Here is a 25,591-nt window from a genome sequence, read left to right as displayed (position 1 = left end):
GTACATAGGGATTCCAAATATCTCTTTTAAGTCAGCATTTAATGAATTCTCTGATCGTTTTAATGACATTTTTAGAAAATACAACCTATCACTGGATAATGTTGAATGTTTTTAAATATACCCTTTATCTGATCAATAGTTGGATATGCAGTGGGTGTGACTGGCCAACAAGGGGTGCTTTGTAGCAACCGTCAATGATAAAACGACGCTTAATGATATCAATGATAGAAATATCATAAATCGTTCCAAATGCAACGCTAAATTTAATAAATTATTGAATTAATAGTAAACATTTTCAACCGCTTATGCTAAATTGTCACTTAATGAAAGAATTATACATAACACTTAATTGATAATGACAGCTATAAAAGCAATAATTAATAACATAAAGCGTTGTATTGCAACGCTTAATTATTTTTTATCATTAAGTTATATCATTTATTTAGCGGTTGGTAAAATGCGTACATGCTCTCCTCTTGGACACCGGATTTTACTTCTGGGTATTCCAGGGAGCCCATGTCTTATACCACGGTAGATCCAATAACTGTATATGATTTTTCAAAAAATGTATGTTCTTTTTATGCGCCCGAATTTATTCGGGGCGTATATTGTTTTTGTCCTTCCTGTCTGTCTGTCTGTCTGTTTGTCTGTTTATCTATTTGTCTGTTTGTCTGTCTGTTGTCAACTTTAACCTTCGTCATAACTTTTGAACCGTGAGAGATAGAGACTTCATATTTGGTATGCATACTCCACCAATTAAGCACTTTCAACTGACACCAAGGTCAATGACCTTGTGACCTTGACTGTGACCTTTATGCTAAAAATAGCTTTTTCGAACTTTCGCCATAACTTTTGAACCGTGAGAGATAGAGACTTCATATTTGGTATGCATACTCCACTAATTAAGCACTTTCAACTGACACCAAGGACAATGATCGTGTGACCTTGACTGAGACCCATTTGCCAAAAATTCCTTTTTGGAACTTTGTTGCCGCCGGGCGCATAGTGTTTCACAAACACATCTCCTTCAAATTTAAATCTGCGATTTAGGAGAAGAGTCACGGATCACCTGAAAATATAATTATTCTCAAATAAAAGACAAAATATTATCCATGGTAGTATTTTTTGTTTGTAAAATGGCGTTTAACTAAATAAAGTATTAACAATCAGATCGAGTCTTTTTGCGTCAGTCCATCAGAAGGAAACAGGCAGAAAAAATAAAGAAACAAGAGGCCCATGGGCAACAACACTCCACTGAGCGCACTGGCTAGGAAGAAGCAGAAACCAGCTCAGTATTGAAAAGTTTTAATTTACACTACGTCAGGATGATTCGTACATATTGTTTTGCAAAGCCTTAACCCTTTTTTGGTAATGTATTGTAGCTTAGTAGATCACAATATTTTCGCGAGTAAGCTTTTTGGAATTTATTTTAATTCTGTTGTGTATAATGCTTTCTTATTTATTTTTAATCGATATTGTGCTTTTAAGTTTTGACTATAATACACATTTTATTGCAGCTCTCTGATTATAGACTGATTAGTATGAACATAATTGCTGATTGTTTTTTTTTTTTATTATGTCATTATATCTTATTTAGGATCTTAACAGACAAAAAAAATCTTGCTGAATATTGTGTTTTTAACAGAGCATCGGGAACCTACTGAATCAAAATTTATAGCTGCTGTAAACATTTTATTTAATTTTCTTCTATGTATAATTTATTCAGAGATCAATACAAAGCTTATAAAAAAAACAGACAATTTAAATTTTAGAATTTAATCATTATCTTTATATATTTTCAACGTAAATGATCATCCTGGATTAAATCCATCGTGAAACGTATGCATCGAGGAATCAACTCAACGCTACGTGGCCTCGGTCAGGTCAGGTCACCTCGTGGGCCAGGTCTCGAGTCCTTATTTCACCATGTTGACCTCAAAAGGATTAATTAATTGTATAATAGTAGGACAAATGTCTACGGAGTATCTAATTGATATTTTCACGTTTTCACATCAAGGGGTCAATTTCATTTTATGTAAAAAAAAAAATGAACAAAGAATAATGAAAGAACGTAAATGTATTGAAGGGGAAATAAAATTGGGGATTTTTTCTTATGGAGTAATACCCGCGCGGCTGTTTATAGAAGCAGATGGAATTCGAAGGCTTACTTAATTGTGACTTAAACGGACCTTGCCACAGACCTGCGGTTACAACATCATTCTCTTCTTTGGAAGCATTATGAAAATATTTTAAAGTAAAAATTTCAAACACTAAGTACTTAATATTCAGGCGCTTACACATTATGTTGCGTATAGACAAGGTTATCTTATATAAATTAGAGTACAATTTATATATCAAGGTCAGTACTGCATATACAGTGGGATGGGCAGTTTTATAATTATGTAGTAGTTGTGTGAACCTTTCTTGTGATTTTTTATATTAAGAATTTGAGTTTATCAACATTTGGCAATGCCCTCACAATCGTTCTAGTAAATATATTAATGTCTTCATACATTGTCACGAACCCTATTATCACATTTCATTTTAATTGAGATAGAATAAATTTTATGTATAGACTCTTTCCACAAAAAAGCAGTAGAATGTAGACATGATGAGAAATATTTTGATTGTATGTTGCTTCTTTATAAATTTTGTTACTGTATTTTATATAGGACCAATTTCCGAATTGAAAGTTGTTTTAATTCGAGTGTTATTTAAATGAAGTGAAAAACTCAACTTTTATTTAGCATTCAAAATCAATCGCTACGCAATACATTTTATCATTTTTGTATGAGGTATCGTTTATCATTGTTTAGTACTTGTGATATTTTTATTAGGAAATGTTGAGTCTTTACTGAAGTTAACTCCCTGGAAATGGAAACACCTGAACTCATCCGTCAAAGTGGACACCCGAATCTCTGTGGATATTTCTCTTCTGTCTCACTATAGACTTACTGGGAAACATTTCAACAAATATCGGAGTGAGTATAGACAGAATTTTGCCTGATACATATGGGAGAAAGCTATTTCTACTGTCCTATTTAAGACAAAATCTGTATAAAAAAAGGGGGGGGGGTACCGATTCTTGCGCGTATTATGTTTGTATTCTTTGAATTAAAAAAAATTAGTGATAATTGTGTATGCTATATATTATCTTCAAATTAGAAATTCCAAAGCAAAGGGACTGTACTCATACCCAAAACAAAAGGGAAAGATGGCGTCTACCCTATATACCCGGATATGAAGACAAAGAAACTGTCTGGTGTACTGTGACATGACTACAGAGGGAGGGGGCTGGACGGTAAGAAACTTTCTGAGTCTCATTATTAATAAACCTATGTGTACAAATGAGTTTGATGGTGATAAATGAAAATTTTCTGAAGACCTTTATATACATCTTAGAAAACTATATTTTAAGTACTTTTGTAACCAAGAGTAATACTCTTTACATGTACTTAATTTTACCGTTTTCATATTTATTTATCATTTTTACCAAAGTGTTTTTTATATTTTAAAATTAGGTCATTCGGAGAAGAATGAACGGATCAGTAGATTTTTATAGATCTTCCGAATCCTACAAAGAAGGGTTTGGGAAGGTGAATGGAGAATACTGGTTAGGTAAGAGATTATTATTACCGTCGTTTGAATTATGTCCTTCTCAAATATGGATTTGATTTCCATTGATTGGAGTTCTTTATGTTCAATTCGGACTCACATTAAAAAATGTTCAAGCATCCAATAATATCTATTTATTTTAAAGTATTTTTTTTATTTTAATCATGTGATTACATAAACAGGTAGGAGAAGGGGATATTTGAACTATTGGTCCCTGATATTCCATTAAAAAAATATATGTCAAGTAAATCTCCAGGTAAAATATGGAATTGCATTTCTTACAATTGTTTCAAGTATAAACTTAAACATATTATTTGAGGTTTCATAAAAAGCCTTTTAGATAAGTTCGCAAACACACTCTATAGTGAGGATGCTCTTTTGCATGGATCTAAAAAAAAAGTCTACAGTAAAAAAAAGAACAAATATATTTTTTAAAACGTACGGAAAAATTTGTTTTCCGATGACCGATAAAAGTACTGTCTTCAGTCTATTCTCTTTCTTAATAAAAATATTATTTTTTGCTTTTTATGGAATGTTCCCATCTAGGCAATGAAGCCATTCATATAATCACCACAAGAGAACAACAAGAACTAAGAGCTAGTGGTCCTTCAAAACTTCTTTGGTAAAAAGGCGTTTGCCAAGAATTAAACGTTTTCTATGGGAAACGAGTCTCACAAATACAGGTTGAGAATAAATGGATACAGTGGTTCTGCAGGTAAGTCCATGCATTTAATTACCTTCTTGACATAAATAAATACATGTATATGCCATTTTGATTATTAATTTTCTGTTATTGAGGTTTCAATAAAATATTGGAAATTTTATTGAAGCTGTGTAAAAATTGTAAATTTTAAGCAAAATTAATACAATTAATTAACATTTATCACATATTTACTGATTATGGTGACTTAAAGTACATAATTGAAATAAATTTTGAAATATAGCAAAAGAATCCCTTTTGAAGGGTTAATTTTATTGAAGGAGATAGTCCGGGGCCTCATAATGGATGGATATTTTCAACAAAAGATCAAGGCAACGACAGTTGGGGAAAATCTTGTGCCGTAGAAAGAAAAGCAGGCTGGTGGTTTCAGGAGTGTCAAACCTGTAACCTGAACGGACCCTATCACAGATCTGCTGTACGAACGTGGGCCTCTGTCGTCTGGTACAACTTTGGAAATGATTATCGTTCCTTGAAGTACTTGAGGATGATTATCAGACCCAAAAGATGATGAGAATGTTTGTAATATAAATGAAAAGATTTTCTGTCGTATGTTTTTGTGATGAATCATTTGATGACTTGAAAACAAAAATTGCATTTCTTGTCATAATTCATAGCTCTCCATGGTGAGTACATAACTTTCCTTGATCAATTAAACTAACTAACAAAATGGAGTCAAAGTTAAACATAAATCATGATCGTTGAGGTATGTACTTGTAATGGCAAATATTAAATTGGATATGCTCCATTGATATAAAATGCTGGTATTTATAGGATTTATATACTGCACAATAGAGCCTTGGAAACTTCTGTATTGTTGTACCAAAGTTAGATACAAACTTAAGCTTGGAATGGTATTCTACTCAGAAAAAGTCCCTTAATTTATTTATTTAATCTACATTGTATTTCCTTTGAGTAAAGTTAATTAGTCCAGTGTTAGATTAAAACGATACAAGTAAGGAAACAACGATACCGAATCTGATTTAAACAGTCACTAAATATAAAAGCAGAGCAATAACCAAAGCCATAATTATCCTAGAAAAATAAAAATCTTTGCTTTTTAAGCTCTGACACTTCCTCTCCCTTTACTTATCGGAGCAACATCGTTTTTTCACTCTTTGCGTAAATTCTGCATCAAAATTTAACCTCATGAATTTCAAAAATATTTATATAGATATAAAAAAGACAATATCAATCTTTACCGACTCCACAAGAGTGTTTGCTGAATGAATAATAAAGTGCCAAAACGTAAAACTAAAATGACTGAAAACTCACATGAACCACAATTGTGCACATTTGTAAAGTAATAAAATATTATATGTAAAACATGTAAATATAACTTAGCTGCCAGACAAATAGTATCAACAAACAAACTCTGTGAAATATATTGAAACATAAAAAATACTTTCTACCCTTGGCTTTTCGAGTGACAGGTAGGGGTCACTATATCGAACCAAAGTGATAGAGGAAGTCTAACAGTGGAAAAAGATAAAGTTAAAAGGTGTGGGAGGTATGTACTAGCTACTTTGATAAATTAAACAATAATTGCCGGAATCTTTTTAACGAGTTTAGGAATTGTAATTGTATGTTTGTGTGTCACACCAAATAATAAAATTGCTTGTTTTCATTACTTTGAATGAATGTTTTTTACTTATAAATTTAGATCAAAATGACGCTATGCAACGTGCCTTTCTTAAACATTTGTACAGGTCCAGATGTAAGCTACAAGAAGGAGAGAACACTATTAAGTTTATTGAATCGGGTGTTAGGGATTTTGTCGCTAAAACGTGTGATCTGGTCGGAGAAGTAAAGCCAGTTTTCCAAATTTCGCAAGTCATTCCCTCTGGAAGTTTTTATGAAGGGACAAAAATTGGAAGAACGGACGAGTTTGACTTTATGATCATTTTGAAGGGACTATCTGGGGCTTATAAAATACAAATACATAACGGATGCAGTCCGTAGTATAAAAAACTTGAACTCCAAAAAGGTGTTCACTTTAGCCAGAGGTATATGTGTAATTGCCACATGTACAAGGAAACGTATGGAAACTATTTAGGTAATCCACATGTACTTGTGATCGATTTTTGGAATAATGTTTCATCTGTAACCAAATCGAATCCATTACATAGAGAAAATTCAGAGGGAAAATTGTACTCAAAAGTTAATGAGAAATGAAAATTACTGTTCAATTATGCCATAAAGCCTTTAATACCATTAATGCCGGAGTCTACAGAGAAAAGCGTAGTTTCTTTGAACGATGCAGATATTGGCATTGACCTTATGATGGCCATAGAACACCCATTTCCAGAAACCATAGCCTCTCAGCCTTCTTTTCCTCCCGAATTCAAAGATTTGCTTCACAGCCACGGCTGTCACATCATCACCAAATCCTGCCATATTGAACATTTTCCACAGCCAACCTGTTGGTTCATTACTTTCTCAGCATTAGAATTGGAATTGATGAAAAATATGGACACACATCACAAAGAATGCTACAAAATTTTGAAATCTTTGATGATTGGGGAGGTTAAATTTCAAGGAAAATGCATGAATTTGTCATCATATGTTCTCAAAACGGCTTTTCTATTCCACGTCTATGGGCCAAACAAATGCACACATTCAAAATTTGACACAAAATGCATTATTGAAGTTCTAAACTACCTTGCCAATTGCTTGTTTAGTTTTGATATGCCTTGCTTCTTTGCAAGAGATATGAGCACATGGGGTTACTTGTTTGAATTTCCTTGTTTTACATGGTCTGAGTTTAACAAATATCGAGAAGAAACTTCTGCACTTTGCTGGATGAAAATGTGGTATAAAACTGTTCTTTAGATGAAAAAGGTAATTGGAAAGGAAAATATTAATGAAAAAAAGAACTGGATACGAGTAACTGACAAATGTGATTACATCAAAGGAGTAATATTTTATGTGCTTCAGAGATATTCTACTTATACCCTTATGGAGGTGTATTAGGGACAGCTACCCCAAACAGACATATCTGAGCTGAGTCTTGTCTCTTGTTCTGACAAGCAATTCATGGATTACATTCAAAACATGAAAAAATATCACAACATACAATTAGATATGTTGTTGTGAAAATTCAGACATGAGCGTTATTTTCACATTTAAATAACGAAGATTCAGTCTATACGTGGTCATTGTGTGATTTAGGTTCTTGAACTAGGTTAAAAACATGTAATTCTAAGACCTCTGCAAAGAATACAGTTTTTACTGAGAAAAATATATCTGGATATGACCAAAACTCCATGTGTCCTGGTCTCAAACAAAGTTTAAATATGTCTTCTAATGTGCGTATTTGTGCGCGCATTCAGAGATGGTATGTGTCTGTATGTTTCATTCAAATCTATGCAATTAAAATTTACGTTAAGGTACATGTAATGTCTTTTTTAAAAAAATAATTACTGCTAGATAAATTGCAAATCGAGAAAATATTGGTTTCGAACTATAGTCATTTTTTGTCATGTTTTTGCATATATTGCAGAAGTATTTTCTTCTATTATCCTTTTTTCTATTTTCTACGGGTCGCCCGCGTGGCGCAGTGGTTGGAGCGTCTGCTCTAGAGTCGCAAAGTAAGGAGTTGGTACTTCCGTCGCGGGTTCGAATCCCACTGTGGGACGTGGAGACCGGTCCTTCGGATGAGACCGTTTAAACCGCGGTTCCGTGTCGCAGTAGGTCCTGGCACGAAAAAGATCCCTTCCTATTCAATGACCCTGAGTGCCGAGTATAGGATAAAATTGCAGCTCGCCACCGGCAAGTGGTGGTGTCTCCTTATAAGTGAAAAATTCTCGATAGGGACGTTAAACAATATACAATCAATCAATCAATCAATCTATTTTCTACGGAAGCCCTGGAGGGACATTGACTTACTTGTTATGACTTACTTGTTATAACTTGTTTGTTGTCACCAAATTGTTATGAATTATTTTTGCTAGTTAAAATTAAGTGTAACGTAGCTATATATAACGTGTAACGTGTCTTAAAATGATATGTTTAGATCTAGGTTAACTAGTCAGTTTGAGTGAATTTTGTAGACAGATGTCTGATGTTTACAAGTTGCACTGTCAAACATAGTCCCACTTTGATCCATATCGTGTCACGAACAGTCCCGTACTACAAGTAAATATTTCAAAATTGGGGGTTTCTGTATTTGACAGAAATGGTCATAAAGTTTATAAAAATGCAATGGTAAAACGGGTAGAGAAAGCAAGCATGCAAGTCAAATTGTTTATCAAAAGTTTAAATCTAAAGTTTAAACTTATCTATAAGTATCAAAACAGTAATAGGTAATTTTTAACTCCGGATTTAAACTTTCATTTTTAAACCGTAACACGAATGCACAGAGAGGAAATGTGCTTTACTCCTTCCCAGAATATATTTGATTGTTGAGAAAAAAGCAAAAAACATTCCTCCTGCTTTACGCCACTTCTTTATAATAACATCATTGTCAATTTATGTTTTTTTTAAATTGATTTATTTTTTTTTATTTTGTTTTGACATGCAGCATCCCAAAGAGTAAATATCATTGAGGCGTATAGATTTATGATTATAAATGTTTTGGGTGATTTTTTTTTCTCTCAAAATCTTTTTTTCCCCGACAAACATTAACATGAAAATTTCTGATAATCATAATCTTGTAGGGACGGAGCACTCGAAATAAGCACTTTTAACCATTTGAATTTATTTTACAAAAGTATTACAAATCATAAAATATTACATACGAGAAAGAACAAAGTAATGTATCTTCAATTTCAATTTCATTCGCTAATAATTTTTGCATTTTATTGTATGTATATGCATTATGCTTTAACACGATTGTGTCCTACTTTAAAAACAAATTAATTATCTAAACATCTATTGTTATTTGCAAGGGGGAATAGGTGGAATTGGGATTTTTAAAAAGTGGAAATAGGAAGAAGACACCGTGTACAGGGTGTCCTGTTTGGGGGAGATTTTTAAAAGCAGATCAGTGAGGTTGTTGTTTTACAAGCCTCATAAATTACGTTTAAACCTATATGTATACATGATCATGAGAATTTGCTAGAGCTCGATTGGAAGATCGTGGGTTTTATCCCCGATCACGCCTGTTCTAAATTGATAATCAAAGTACTGAATGTACTGAAAAGCGGTCAGCATGTTTTCATCTAAGATGTTCAAAATAAAAAAAAATGCATGAAATGATGAAATTGAAGCATCCATATCTTTGTCCAATGTCATCAGAGAAGAAGCAGACATCTGAATGTTGTTATGCTTTTCTAAATAGTAAAACCAATAACATCCCAGATTGATGTCACAGATGCATGTTTCAAAATATCAATATGAGATTTCTTCAGTTTGAAAGACAGGAAGTGTAATTTTAAAAATTTTCTCTCTTGGTGGCATCCAAAAGTGCTCAGGACGAAAAAAATATTTTGACATTGCAAATTAAATTATCTTTCATGCTTTATGATTTCTGAAATAAGGTAACTGTTAAGCTACTATAGTAAACAACTCAAAAAGGAAAAAAAAACAACAACAGATAATTAAAATTCTTTAGATTTATGGATTCGGAGTAGCTATAGATCTTTAGCTCGCTGGTCTGAGAAAAGGAATGGATGAACAGAAAATTTGTATATATTTTTTTTTGGGAAAATTTGTGATCCCTGTCCAAAAAATAATTCCGTCTGCAGTGAATCTAGTGAGATTATCATTTCATCAGGAAATATGCCGTTCTCTATTAAAATCTAAATTGCTCTTGGATATATTTTTAAACATTCACGAAATGGGTTTACCACGTCTAGCATTCATGTACAAATTTTATGAAGAGGATGAGACGTTTGTTTATTAATAATATAAAATCTGGATGTGGATGTTGTTGAATTATTGTTCATAAGGATATTCTATATATGTGTCTTTTTGGCATTTAATATGTCATTTCCAAAGATGATATACTATTTAATTTTTCATATTCAAATGTATGATATTTATGCACAATTTTGTATTAACTGTGACTTGAAGAATTCCAAAAGCCTTCTGGTTTCCTCCTGCTTTCATTTTCTCTAACTCTGAATCTTTCCATTTGTCCATAGATACTGAAATTTTTGTTTACTGGCTAATAAGATAGTGAATAGTAAGTGTCCTGTGGAGCGTGCGTCGTATAAATACCGAGATACCTAATGAAAGTTACACTTATAAATACAAGATCTTCTAAATCTATCCAATACCTAATAAAAATACTTTTGAGGAAATGATTGTATGGACAGTAAATTTAATAGTCTTCTTAGTGACTTTTATCATTTATTTTTTTTTTCAGTGACCCTGCTTTCCATGTTAAAAAGCTGTATTTTTTTACTTACTGAAATCTAGCATCATGAAAAATATGTTTTACAGTAAAATCTTAAAGTTTCAAACCGCTTTTGGCATAATTTCTTTCCGCAGCGTTGTCCTTTTTTGGCGCTACATTTCGACAAAAACAAGACTTAAAAGATAAACTTACAAAATACTTGGAAAAATACTCATCTTTAAGAAGTCATTTGAGAATTTAAACTAAACAGTATCAATGAATGCTCGATAAGTTTAATTTGTAAATACCTATTGTAGAATCAAACAGATGGAAATCATTATATATTTATTAATAAAATTTCTTAAGGAAGCTCTTAACACTAACAGAAACTGTTTTTTTTTTTGGACTCAGAAAAAATATTTCATATAAAGATATGTATATTGAGACTTTTTCATTCATTTAGAACATAGGGTACGCACGTTATTAGCGCAGGAAAAATGTACAAAGACAATGGACTATTTGTGAGCGATGCTATAGGAATTAGAAAACGATACGAGTTAAATACAAATATCATATGTAAATGTACAGATGTGTCAGAGAAACAATGGTAAAAATGGGAAGACAATGGAGTAGTGTCTTTTGGGGGTGCTACTAGTTTAGAATCCGACGTATTCTATGGCATGAGAGATCATGATACTAGTATGAAAGAGTTGAGGACAGGAAGAGCAGTTGCAATTAGAGAGAGAGAGAGAGAAGAAAGAAAGCAAAGTTTGCTTTGGAACAAGAAACACAACAGAAAAATTGGTTAAGTGCTATGCCACCAGATAGCATTTACACAAGAAAACACTCTGACAATAAACAATCAGACACAAAACAAAACAGAAAAAACAAAAATCAAGAAAGCAAAGACACACATATTTATTCAAGATCAAGCATGTTTGACAGTACACATGATGACAACACAAGAGGTAGGAAGCATCACAGAAAACCATGATATCAGTCCTCTTCTTCCTCCTCATCTTCACGATCATCTTCTTTTTTTCTCCCTCTAGTAGTGACTCTGACTATGACAGACGCCATCACAGACGCAGACACAGACAAAAAAGTCGCAGTCCAACATCAAAATTACACACATTTAGTGGTGACGGAAAGATCAGATGGGACACGTTCATCACACAATTTGAAAAGATAGCTGACAGACATGATTGGGAAAATAAGAAACGTACTGACAAATTGTTTACTAGTTTAGAGGAGGAATCCTTAAGAATATGTCTGTAAACTTGATCTAGATAACTACAGAAAGATCAAAAAAGAAATGAGTAGGAGGTTCATTACTAAAGAAAACCCAATCTCAGCTAGACGCAAGCTGCAGTACATGCACTACTGAACGAAAAAAGTGCTGAGAATCCCAAGAAGGTACGGTTTAAGCTTTATTGTGCCCTAAAAATTTACTGTTCTTAAAAAGTTATGAAATTGGCTTTAACAATAGTTGAGTAGATGAATAAGATAAATCATTAAAGAATATGGCATAAAGAAGAGCCTTTCTTGAAAATATGACGTCATTAATTTGGTACATTTTTAAGTTTAATGCAGAAAAGCTTCAAAATGACTCATTTTTCTGCTAATTTTCCTTTAGAAAATAGCGTCTGCCACCGTCGCCCGCTTTAATTTTTGGATATATTATGCAAACGGCTATGAAAAATCACATATCTCAAAATCTTTCCGGGCGACGGTGGCAGAGTATGTTTTCTGAAAGAAATTCACTGAAAAATGAGACCTTCTGCAACTTTTTAAGAAAATAAGGGAAAATGCACAAGTTAATGACGTCACAATTGGCATTTAGGAGGTCATATGAAAAAAAAAATTGTGTATTCTTACTGCAGAAAATTCCTATGATTCAGAAAAAATGAATTTTAATTTCTTAAATCACTTTCATATTTCAGAAAAATATAGGGCTTTATTTGTATTGAATCTGTACCTTCTTCTTTTACTGATAATGTTTGATAATTACTGATACGGTGCTGTTCTTGCTGATAATTGCTGATATTTACTGTTATTATTACTGTTGTTGCTGATAATTTTAGTTGTTGCTGAGAAATACTGATAATTACTGTCGACTTTACTGTTGAGTCTGATAAATACTGATAAATACTGTTGTGCTGTCGTTGATGAGATTTACTGATAATTACTGTGGCCACCTTTTTTCAAGCTGGGAAGGAGCTAAAACAGAATTAAGGGTTATAAAAACCTTCAATTATTACCTTCTATTATTTAAATAATCATGACGACATTTCCTTATTTCTTTTTAAATGTTCTACTAATGACAAAAAATTAAAACTGAAGATATAATTTATAAAATTTTCTGTTATTAAAAAAAAGAACATAAGACCATGCATCTTTTAAAATGTTAACTTCATCTATTCAGACTCTAAAATAGGGTAGGAAGGTCAGTGATGTTTATTAATCAGTAATAAGAAAAAACAAAATAATTGTTAGTGGATGGGAAAAAATTCGGGATAAATAATTATGTTTCTTGCAGGTTAGAAAAGCTTGATTCGTACCGTTTTCACTCGGTCAACTTGTCAAGAGAGGACATCGTTCGCATTTTAAATACCACCTTTAATACAGTTTTTTTTTTTTCCTAAAAGATTTTTAAAAATATTTTACGTGTGAAGTTTCCCGGTCTCTTATTGTAAATTATTTTTAATTTTCTCAAAATTAAAAAACTGTATCTTTTTTTAAAAATTATGTAATATAGAGATAAAAACGGGCGAATAATTATCATGATTATGTTCAATATGAAGGCAGAGCTTTCTTTTCATTTAATTATTTTGAGCTTTATTTATTTATCTATTTATTTATTTATGCACGTAATGTAAGTGTTTGTAAATCGGCCAAGAATATAACTTTTCTGCATGCACATGTCTTGTACATTGTTTACACACCACATGTGCAACCAGTAGATGGGGCTGATTAAAATTTAGTGGTCATAATCCCTAGTGCCGGTATACATGTTAGTGCAGAGGTACACAGGTTTTTAAACATAAAATTTTTATATAAATGATATATTAATTTTCATGACACAAAACATTTTCATTCATTATGTTTTAAAATTTCATTGTTTTTTTTAAATTCAATTTTATGAAATGAGAAATAAAATATGAGACCTAGTGTAATCTATTATTTTGATAATAAAAATTAATGATCAAATTGATCGATTTTAATTTTAGATGATCAAATTGGTTTTCATTGATCAGAAATTGATGATCAACCTGCGATTTGGCTGTGTTGTGTACATGTCAACATTTAATTGACAATTTCTGTTTGCAATGGTATTTAACAAAACCTATAGACAAAAAATTAAGACAGCTATTAACAAATTTCAGGTTATCTAATCACATATAATAATATTGAAACAGGTCGACACCATAACGTACCTAAACATAATAGATTATGTACATGTTGTAATCTCCATGATATAGAAGATGAATTTCATTTTATTTTGAAATGTCCATTGTATATTGATATAAGAAAGAAATTTTTGAAAAGTATTATTATACTAGGCCTAGTGTCTTTAAACTAATTCAGCAGTTAAGTTCTCATAATATTCAAGATCTCGTAAATTTGGGCAAATTTTTTAACGCAGCAACAATGTTAAGAAAAAATAAAATTTGATGTAAAGAATTATACCCATGAATGTGTTTTTTACGTTCACTCTCTCTGTATGTTTTTTTTTTCCCTTTTTGTCATGTTTGTTGTATAACTCTGATGAGCCAGTTGGCTTAAAGAAATAAAGAAAATGAAACTTATTTTTTCAGGATCCGATCGTATCTGAATTTCCAAGGCCAGTTATTAATAATCTTTTATTCATTGATAATTAAGTTTAAAAGATAGGTTTTAGCCAAGTATGTCGATTATTTCTAGATCCGGCTATTTATTAGAATTTTATTAATATTACGAACGAACGTAACCCAAAACGGGGATCAGTCATTGTAATCTATTGTATTCACGGTTAGATTATTGAATTCTTTGATTCTATTGGGATTTTATTGGGATATAATCCCCACAAGATACCTCAAATCCACGTCTTTTCTTAGTCGCTACCGTGACGCTTCAATACATTTCAATGGACATTTAAACGAGCAAAGGGGTTCGAGAAGGGAAATAAAAGGAAAATTTAAAAAATGTCATTCTGTGGCATGGAATAAAAAAATAGTTTATCCTGATTTAGTAGGGGTCGAAAGGGTTGGGGGGTACTTTACAAAGGGCGGTCGTGACAATAAGGAGTTATGCTCTAAAATTAAATTGCAAAAACCCAACAACTTTAAATTAAAACTTTAAAGAAAAATAAAATTAATACGGCTTTTATACACAGGTAATATAGCCATATCATACATCCAGGGGGATGTCCGTTCGTAATTTGTCTTTTGATAAAGCTTCTTCTTACGAACATATATCTTAAAAATCTTGATATAATTCTCACGGGTTCTAGTGGACTGGACCCCCTCCCCCCTCTTTAACATCCCAGACCCAAAGCTTTTTTTTATTTCACTGTAAAAGCTCAAAGGCTTTTCGAGATATTGCTCGAAACAAAAGTGTAACAGACGGAAAGAATTATAAGACTAACGGGCAGACCGAAAAAATTACTTATCCTGCTTTATGGGGGGAGGGCGCAAAAATGGAAGTTTATTGAATTGTTTTTGAAATAATTTAAGATATTCGAGAGCAAGTTCCATATTAGCATGTTTTATGGCCATAATATTTTGAACCCCCTCCTTCATAAATTTAAATTGCGGGGGGACTCAATATTTTATGGCCATAATATTTTGAACCCCCTCCCTCTTAAATTTAAAGGGCAGGGGGACTCATATTTTATGGCCATAATATTTTGACCCCCCCCCCCTCATAAATTAAATGGACAGGGGGACTCGATATTTTAGGGCCATAATATTTTGAACCCCCTCCCTCTTAAATTTAAAGGGTAGGGGGACTGATATTTTATGGCCATAATATTTTGACACCCCCCTCCCTCTAAAATTAGAAGGGTAGGGGGACTCTATATTTTATGGCCATAATATTTTGAACCCCCCTCCCTCTTAACATAAAAGGGCAGGGGGCTCAATATTTAATGGCCATAATATTTTGAACCCCCTTCCCTTTAAAATAAAAGGGCACGGGGACTCAATATTTTATGGCCATAATATTTTGAACCCCCATCCCTGTAAAATTAAAAGGGCATGGGGACTCGATATTTTATGGCCATAATATTTTGAACCCCCCTCCCTCTTAACTTAAAAGGACAGGGGGACTCGATATTTTATGGCCATAATATTTTGAACCCCCTCCCTCTTAAATTAAAAGAACAGGGGGTTCATTATTTTATGGCCATAATATTTTGAACCCCTCTCCCTCATAACTTAAATGGACCGGGGGACTCGATATTTTATGGCCATAATATTTTGAACCCCCTCCCTCTTAAATTAAAAGGGCAGGGGGACTCAATATTTAATGGCCATAATATTTTGAACCCCCTCCCTGTATAATTAAATGGGCAAGGGGACTCAATATTTTATGGCCATAATATTTTGAACCCCCTCCCACTTAAATTTAAAGGGCAGGGGGACTTAATATTTTATGGCCATAATATTTGGAACCCCCTCCCTCTTTGATTTAAAGGGCAGGGCGACTCAATATTTTATGGCCATAATATTTTGAACCCCCTCCCTGTAAAATTAAATGGGCAGGGGGACTCGATATTTTATGGCCATAATATTTTGAACCCCCTCCCTCTTCAATTTAAAGGCAGGGGACTCAATATTTTATGGCCATAATATTTGGAACCCCCTCCCTCATCAATTAAAAGGACAGGGGGACTCAATATTTATGGCCATACTATTTTGAACCCACTCCCTTATAAATTAATTGGACAGGGAGACTCATATTTTATGGCCATTATATTTTGAACCCCCTCCCTCTTAACTTAAAAGGACAGGGGGGTTCAATATTTTATGGCCATAATATTTTGAACCCCGGGTTCAATATTTTAAAGGGGGGTTCAATATTTCGCAGCGATATTTTGAACCCGGGTTCAAAATATCGCAGGGTTCAATATATTATATGACACCGGTATATATTTGCATGCGCGGATCTAGAGGGAGGGGGGTCGGGGGTGGGGGTGGTGGTCAGGACCCCCCCCCCCTCTGGAATTTACAAGGTTCAAAAATGTATAATACTAAAGCAAGAAATAAGTTACATTGGGCCCCCTTGGAAAACGCTGACAACCCCTGGTAAACTTGAATATGTGTGAAATGGGTATGAAAAGTGAAAGATTTTAGGAAATAGAAGTCATAGACTAACACCCTCCCCCCTTCCCACATGGAAAAAGTTTTTCCATTTTTTTTTGTTTTGCTTGTCAAGAATTCCTGGGATTGTTTTTTGTTTGACTGGGGTGGACCCCCCCCCCTGGAAAAAAAATTCTGGATCCGCGCCTTTATATGTATATTGGAGGTAGGTATGGGGAGGTTGTTTGTTCTACAGGCATTTGTGATGAGCACATGTTTGGACATACACACATGTACTTTTGAAGGATGCCATGGCAAGTAAGTGACAACTACGTTTTCATATTATTCCCACTTTTAAAAGTCCGTATATATTATTGCCGGTATTCTGGAATCAATCTTTTTTTTTTTTTGTTTTACAACAGGATGGTGAATATATATTTTTCCTTACAAATGAAGCAAGTTATAATTTCGGTTATAGGTTTTATATGTATATTGGACCTTCGGTCAAAAGAACTGTGTGTGGTGAAAAGTATAAATTATATCTTCTAATTTTACATTTTGACAAATGAGCATAATTAACAAACAATGACATAGTTGAGCATAATTTTAAGACAAAGAAAAGAACATTTCTATGAACAATGCAACACCCTACATAAATGCTATTTTCAGCTTTTTGTTTTATAATCCACACATATAAACAGATATATATGTACATGTACACACGGGCGTATATAGGAACGAGGTTGAAGTCGATAAATAAACAGCGTAATACCGGTATTATAGAAAACTTATCTACTGTATACTTGTGCCCACTCATTAAAAAAAAATCTTTCATTTTGGCTTCTCTTGGAATTGTTTTGTAATGACTATAAACTTTTGGTTGTGCCCCCCCCCCCCAAACTGAATTTGCTTGCTTCAGGCCTGTTACATATTATACATTATATAAAATAAAAGCAGCCCAAGGTAATTTAGTTTAGTTCAGATCGCCATTTAATACATCATCTAAGAAGATACTGTCTACCATGAATGCTCGTTTATTTCTTTTAAGTGATATTTTAATAAATTTAAAAAAGAATACCTCTCTCTCTCTCTCTCTCCTTCTCTGTCAATACAAGACGCTACCAATTTAATTGATTGCACGGATTTATTTTTTTCAAGCTGTAAAAAGTAACATATCACATATGAAAAAGGCGCACACTACGAGTAGATTGTATAGGTTTAATCACTGACGCATAACAAACGTTTTTCCTAATCCGTGTAAAGTATGATGGTTTATTTTCTTCCATTTGTTCGCTTCTTTAAAACATTGTAAGTGATCACAAAAAAAAAAAATTGACATGAGCAATTTTCAAATACAAAGTTGTTAAAACACTTTCAGTTCTATTTTACACATATACTTATTTCTTCCGATTTTAAACTTTATATGGGTACAATCACTGATCCCGAGAAAACTATCGAGATACGGGAAGTTAGGGAGAGTTACGTTCGTTCGTAAGATGTCGGTGTTTCTCTAGTAAGCCTTAACAGTGCTGCGTTTCCTGTCAATCACTATTATCTCAAACTGATCAGATAACCATTCTTATGGAACTCCATCACTGCCTTATAGCATAAAACTATGCATTCATTATGTCAATCTATCATTACGTGATGTGGACATATCTTTACCTTATGTCAATTTTTTATGGGGTGATGTAAAAATATCTTTACATCATGTCAATGCTGCATTGCATGAAGTAAACACATTCTTCCACTATGTCAGCACTTTATAACTTGAAGTCCAAAGTTCATTATGTGAAGTGAAAATATGTTTACATTGTGTTAAAACTTGATTACGTGAAACGAATGTTTCTTTATATTATTTCATTTCTTTAATATGTGAGGTCAAAATTGCATTACGTTAAGTCAATTTCGTTTTACATGTGTTCTATGATTAATTTATCATTACGTTAAGTCAAAGTCCATTCCCTTTTGTGAGTTTATATTTCTATTATAACTAAGCATTATTACGTGATGTTAATGTATCTTTATTTTGCGCCGAGGTCATCACAATGTGATGTGAAAACATCTTACCTTTATGTCAGTGCTTTATTACGTAATGTAAAAAGGGTTTTAACATAATGTGAACATATTTTATGGAGATAGTCCCGGCGTTCCATATTATACCAACACTTTATTACATTATGTCAAAACTCCATTCCGTGATGTGGATACATAATTACGTTATGTCGACTCTTTCTTATGTGATTTAAAACTATCTTTACATTGTGTTAATTCTTTATCATGTTGATTACAAATGTTCATTACGTGCTGTAAAATACATTTACATTATGTCAAATTTGATAACCGTCCTTTCACGACTGGGAAGGGGGGGGGGGATTCCTGAATAATTAGGACGAATTACAGATACATTATATGAGGGGGGGGGGGTCTGGCTTCCACTTTTTTCCCGACATAACTTTATATCATAGAAAATGTTCATTGAAATTCGCCCCACTTTTTGCTGAAGTATATGGGTAATGTAGTATATTTGGAAATTTTTTTTAGGACTGATCGAAGTTGGACCCCCCCCCCTTCTTTCACCCAAAAAAGGATTTTCGAGTTTGGACATTTTTTTTTTTTTTTTGCTTTTTCTTGTACGTTATTTTTTTGCTGGCTGACAAACCTCCCCAAACTTTCAAAAACGATGCAACGTCACTGGAATGAGTCATTTTTCAACCATTCCAGGACTAGAATTCTGTTACAAAAATCTACCAGTCCCTCACTTAAATCAATTGACCATTCCTTAGTAAACATGGGCACATATCAGTGGCGATCTTGGGTTCTTGAAAAGAGTACCTATAGGGGGACGGTATGGTGTCTAAGTTGGGGACCAGGGGATGAAAGCCTGCAGGCTCTCGGGCTTAATTCAGTTTTTTTATATAAAACATTTCAACTTATTTCAGTTATACTTTATGTGAGACTTATGCAATGTCCTACAAAGTAAAACCAATTAATTAATTTCATGCATATTTTGGTCACTAAAGATGGGAGGGCAGGATCCCCCCTCTCCCCACCCACCCACCAGTGCACGTATGAAATACGATGTGTTTACACTTTTTTTTTCTTAAAAAGAGGAGGGTTAAAGACTGATAAAAAGCTAAGGACAGTGTTTTGTTGTTAGATCAGAAGTTTCGGACTTTTCAAAATAATTCAAAATAAAAAGGAAAATATTGCTACATAACCCATACTATTTGATTTGCGATAATTATGAGATTTAAAGGCCATTGAATTTCGACGTTAAAAAAACAATCGTCAATAAAGATTCCACGGGAACATGATCCTATTTATAAATTGGAACCTGATATTTAATCAAGAATTAATTAAGTCTTGTGTATATAATTTAATATTTGATATGTTTAATTTAAATTATTTGCATGTTTAACATATGTGCATGTAATATTGAAAACACAAAACGAACTTTTAGGCATAACCTAAACCTTACGTCACACAATAAAGAGTTGAAATATTCTAAGATATACTGACAAGAGGCTAAGCATTTTAGACACACTGTAAAGATACAGTGGCATAACATAGTAATGATTTGTCAAAAAGTAAGGGAAAATCGACATCATGTAATAGATTCCCGTCGTCATGTAGCATATTGATGACACAATATAGTAAAGTATTGGCCACATGTGACAATTTTTTTCACATCATATAATGAAATTCTGACATCGTGTTATAGCGACTTGATATTGAATTAAAGATAAATTCACATAATGTAATGAACTACTTAGACCAAATAGTAGAGAGTGCACATAATGTAATAATGAGTTGAAATTATATAAAAACCATCTTTACACCACGTAAAATTGTTTTGACTTAATGTCATAAAAGGCTGATATAATGCAATGGAAGATTGGCGCAATGTAATTGAAGTACGAGTTAATGCCATAAAGACTTAATATAATGTAATGGAAAGTTGACATAACGCAATAGTAGAGTGTGTAAATGTCATAAAGAGTTAACATAATGTAATGGAAGGTTGACACAATGCAATAGTAGTGTGTGTAAATGTCATAAAGAGTTGATATAATGAAATGGAAGATTGACACAATGCAATAGTGGTGTGGGTTAATGTCATAAAGAGTTGACATAATGTAATGGAAAGTTGACATAACGCAATATTAGAGTGTGTAAATGTCATAAAGATTTGACATAATGTAATGGAAAGTTGACATAACGCAATAGTAGCGTGTGTAAATGTCATAAAGAGTTGACATAATGTAATGGAAAGTTGACATAACGCAATAGTAGCGTGTGTAAATGTCATAAAGAGTTGACATAATGTAATGGAAAGTTGACATAACGCAATATTAGAGTGAGTAAATGTCATAAAGAGTTGACATAATGTAATGGAAAGTTGACTAAATGCAATAGTACTGTAAGTAAATGTCACAAAGTGTTGACCTAATGGAATGGAAAGTTGACACAATGCAAATGTAGAGTTCTGCTATAAGGCAGTGACGGCGTTCCATACATTCTTTTATAAATATACCGACGCCACCGGAAGGTTTAGGTGCATTTTACATTTTATATTTCTTCTATTAAAACCAAACCATCTATAACCTGGAATTTCAATTTTATTTTCTTCTTTTAAATGTGTTTCACTAACTGCAATTACAGTATAACTTAGTGCACAAATAATTTGGTTTCTGCGTTCACCGTTTTATTTTGTTCAACCACAGATATTTAAATGACCTTATTTAAGACTGTCAATAGGCCTGGAAAGTCAATGCAGGTGGTTCTCGCGATCTTTATCATGAAAGTCGGGTGAGTTGTTGGGAGTTTTGAGCTTTTTTCACGATTCTTCCACTGGAAGTTATGCGAAATTGGTTACCGATTGTTCTCTGATTCAGGATAGTTTTTGCGTTAAGCTCTATCACTCTCTCTCTCTCTCTCTCTCTCTCTCTCTCTCTCTCTCTCTCTCTCTCTCTCTCTCTCTGATTTTGAGGATCTAAGGAAGACTGATTTATATGCTTCCACATTTTGTAGATCCCGTTTCTTTCGTAGAATTTCTTTTTTCTCGTCAACTAAGCGGAAACTAATTTTGACTAGACTGGGTTTGCCGAAACCTCTGCTCTTTTGTTGTGCCGCCGCAACTACTTTGATAGAATCACTTATGTGACTAATAATATCATTAGCCATTTCAAAAATGTTCTCATCCTCACACTGCCTAATGTTATTTGCAATTATCGTGAGCTCGGGATCAAAAAGCGTGCCCGCCTGATTTTTCTTTTTGTACCGCTTGCCAAGTCGAAATCTGATTCCATTGCTTTGAATTTTTCGTCTATGCTTGCCATAAACTCGTTACAAAATTTATCTTATATGCTATCAAGCGACGACCTCAGTTCTTTTTTACCTTTCTTAAGGCTGCTCACCGTGTCTGCTAAATAACAGTCATCTGATCAATTATTTTTGTTTAAGAATCTTCGATTCTTTCTTTCCATCCGCCATTTTGATCATTGTGCTGTGGGGCTTCTCAGTTTGCCCGTCTGACGAAAGCCTACGCCTTAAAGTTTCCCTTTCCCATATTTCTGCCATTTTGTCTTTCATAAACCATAAATAACACAATTTTTGTCAAGAAACTCAAATCATACTCACAATACAAAGGTTTTTCTGCATAAAAACGTCAGGGCTAAAAACCCTGCCTGTCCATCTTAACACATGCGCTATATACTGTATTTTGAAAAAAAAGTGTTATGTTAAAAGGAGAAGTGCCGACAAATGTGTGCTCATACTTTATTTAACGTAAACATTTAAGGATTATATTTACGATTTACATGATTTGAAACAACTAAATTATTCTGTATATTTGAATTTCTCGCTGCCCTATATAGTTGCATTTTTACTAACGTCGCTGCAGCCTCATTGTCATGTTAACGCACGTTTTTCCGTGCATATTTCTACGCGTGAGTATACACGAAAATGGTTTTCAAATCAATTTCACTGTTGGCTTACTAGAAAAACACAGCGAATTTAAATATTCGCAGGTGGATATCATGTGACGAATTTTGATATTTAACAGGTCAATCACAGACATTCCAATTGAAGCGAGAAGTTTGTTTTGAATATATTTACTTTTGTTGTATTTTTCTAGTAAGCCAACAGTGAAATTGATTTGAAAACCATTTGCGTGTATACTCACGCGTAGAAATATACACGGAGAAACGTGCGTTAACATGTCGTCACGATGAAGCTGCAGCGACGTTAGTAAAAATGCAACGATATACGGCAGCGAGAAATTCAAAAACATGTATTCTTAAACCTGATCTCGATATAAATCATTTCTTTGAGCGTGGTTTGTTATCGTTTTCAGAATTTAGCAAATTAAATATTGTTTTCATTTTGTGTGTCATCACATTTTAAAAATACGAGGGTTGTCCCATAAAATCGTGGACAAAGCGTTTTTCTGAAAAGTAATGGTCGCACTAAGCTGAAAATTTCAGTAAATGTTTATTTATCATATTTAAGTGCATGATAATATTTTGATAAAATATAGGCAAAAATAAAGATTTTATTATGCTTGAATGTGCACGGGGTATTGTCCTACGGCGCATGGACAAAAAAACCAAGGTTTTATTAAAGAATACACAAATTTGAATTCAAAATAAAAGTTTAAATACATAAGATTTGGATTAGAATTATCCTAATTCAATTCCACAATCAATTTTGTAGTCTTGGTAAAAAAATTAAGGCATTTGGTTAATTTTTGGCAGTTTCTCGAGCATTCGAAATGGGAAAGTGGTAAACACAACACACGAAAAATGGCGACGTTTTATGACGTTACGGCGCACCGGAGAGCAGTTCCGTTTTAATTCGATGTTGTAATGATACTTTTAGAGACTTGAAATGACCATAGAAGAAAAAAGATTATAAAAATATCACCATATCTTAAGTATACAAATGAAATAGGAGTTTTCTTAGCGAATTCTTTTTTGATCCAGTCCCTGGGGAGTACAAAACATACGGACAAACTCCTAATGTAATAGCAAAAGACGCTGTCACAGTAGATCGCCGATATGAGACTTTCTATTAGTTGAATGATGGTGAGAATATTGTCTGTAACTTACTAATAAATCTTCAGAAGATCACATAAGGGTGCCAATTGGTTCTTTGGCTCTTTATGGAGACTAAAGAATGTGTATCAATGAAATTCCTTAATTTAAGTCGGACTCATCCAACTTCATTTTCAGCAAAGATAAAACGTGACGCTGTTTTAGACACTTTGACGTTATAATCCATGCGCCGTAAGGTGATACAATACATGGCATAAAATCACATAATTTGTTTATTTATGCATATATTTATCTGAAATTTGCTGTGTATATTACTAAAATATGTACTAAATAATAGTGAAAATTTCCGAACGCAGTGATGTTTATTTTTTACACTAGACAACTTGTCCACGATTTTACGGGACAACCCTCGTAGTTTCATGCTGACATTGCTGTAATATGCTAAACACATATTCGAATTTTTGGAAGAGAGGGTGCTGCAACAATGACACCGATCGATAGCCCCGCCTCCTTTTGATATTGATTACACATAAAAATCACTCCAGGTACATGTCGAATTCCGGAAGACGACATTCTTGCGTCGTTGCTTCAATTTTGATACATGACAGCAGGGCATTGATCTTTCACCTTTCCATTGCCCATGATTTATTTTGGATTCACCTCATTTACAGATTGTTAAAGGAGTGGCAGAAAATTTTTAAAAAGGCGTCAAATCCTCCCATTCTTTACGAATATCGAGTCAAAAACTGGAGTCTTATTTATTTGTGGAGACTTTATTAGTAGTATTGCAAAGCACTTTTAACAAAAAACTTAATTTGTTTGTTAATTTGAGCATTGGAATTCTCAATTAGTACCAATTCACCCTATTTTTCTCAAACACTCTTCAAAGAATTCAATGTAAATTGATTTTCCAGCCGTCATTAGAAATCGCATCCCAAATTTCTCTAACCCACCTGTTTGTGGCAAAAAAGTAGTAAACCATCATGCTTTTCGGTTCATTCACGAGATTGGACCGTTGTTTGTTTGTTGTTACATGTAGCATGCGATACCACGTGATCATAAATATTTCAATAAGAGGCGTTTTCATATCCGACTCGGAGAGAAAATAATTTTTACCAAATAATATTTCATAACTTTTAAAAGTGATGGAGTGGAAATGTCTTAGTTGCAGAAAGTATGTACATTGTAACTTATATAACTTGATGAGACCCCACTTATATTTATTTCTTTAAAAATAAAAAAAATAATACGGCATATATATCTTTAATTTATTCATAATAGAAGCATAGCTTGCAAGAACAATTTACAGGTCTGTAAAAAATAAATAAACTGTGAACTACCTTGGAATATAGGACTTCTGCGAATACACTGAATTTTACGGTTGACGGCTTACTTTTACACTTGGAAAATATACGGGAGCTTTTTCGTGAAAAAATATTGATGCAAATGGTTAATTCACAGGTAAATCCAGGTAAAGCCAAACAAACACGAGTTTCGTCTATTTCGGTAACGCTTTCTCTTTCTTTCTCTCTCTTTCTCTCTCTGGAAAATACAAAATGCCCCTTTTTGACAGAATTAATTTTTGTATTCATATGATTCGATATGGAATTAAGTGACAAACAAAATGACGTTTTCCGAT

At 33.2% G+C, this 25,591-nt stretch overlaps 2 pseudogenes; both read left to right on the top strand.

Annotated features, from left to right (window-relative positions):
* The first annotated feature begins 2,837 nt into the window (after window positions 1-2,837).
* On the top strand, window positions 2,838-4,844 carry LOC134281119 (ryncolin-1-like; annotated as a pseudogene).
* A 1,157-nt stretch (window positions 4,845-6,001) lies between these two features.
* On the top strand, window positions 6,002-7,429 carry LOC134281117 (uncharacterized; annotated as a pseudogene).
* Window positions 7,430-25,591: the final 18,162 nt, after the last annotated feature.

The sequence above is a fragment of the Saccostrea cucullata genome, unplaced genomic scaffold (genome assembly GCF_032062105.1).
Source record: "Saccostrea cucullata isolate Sc308-1 unplaced genomic scaffold, CSIRO_AGI_Scuc_v1 ctg5325, whole genome shotgun sequence".
Classification (NCBI taxonomy): Eukaryota; Metazoa; Mollusca; class Bivalvia; order Ostreida; family Ostreidae; genus Saccostrea; species Saccostrea cuccullata.
This window is presented reverse-complemented; position numbering and strand designations above follow the sequence as displayed.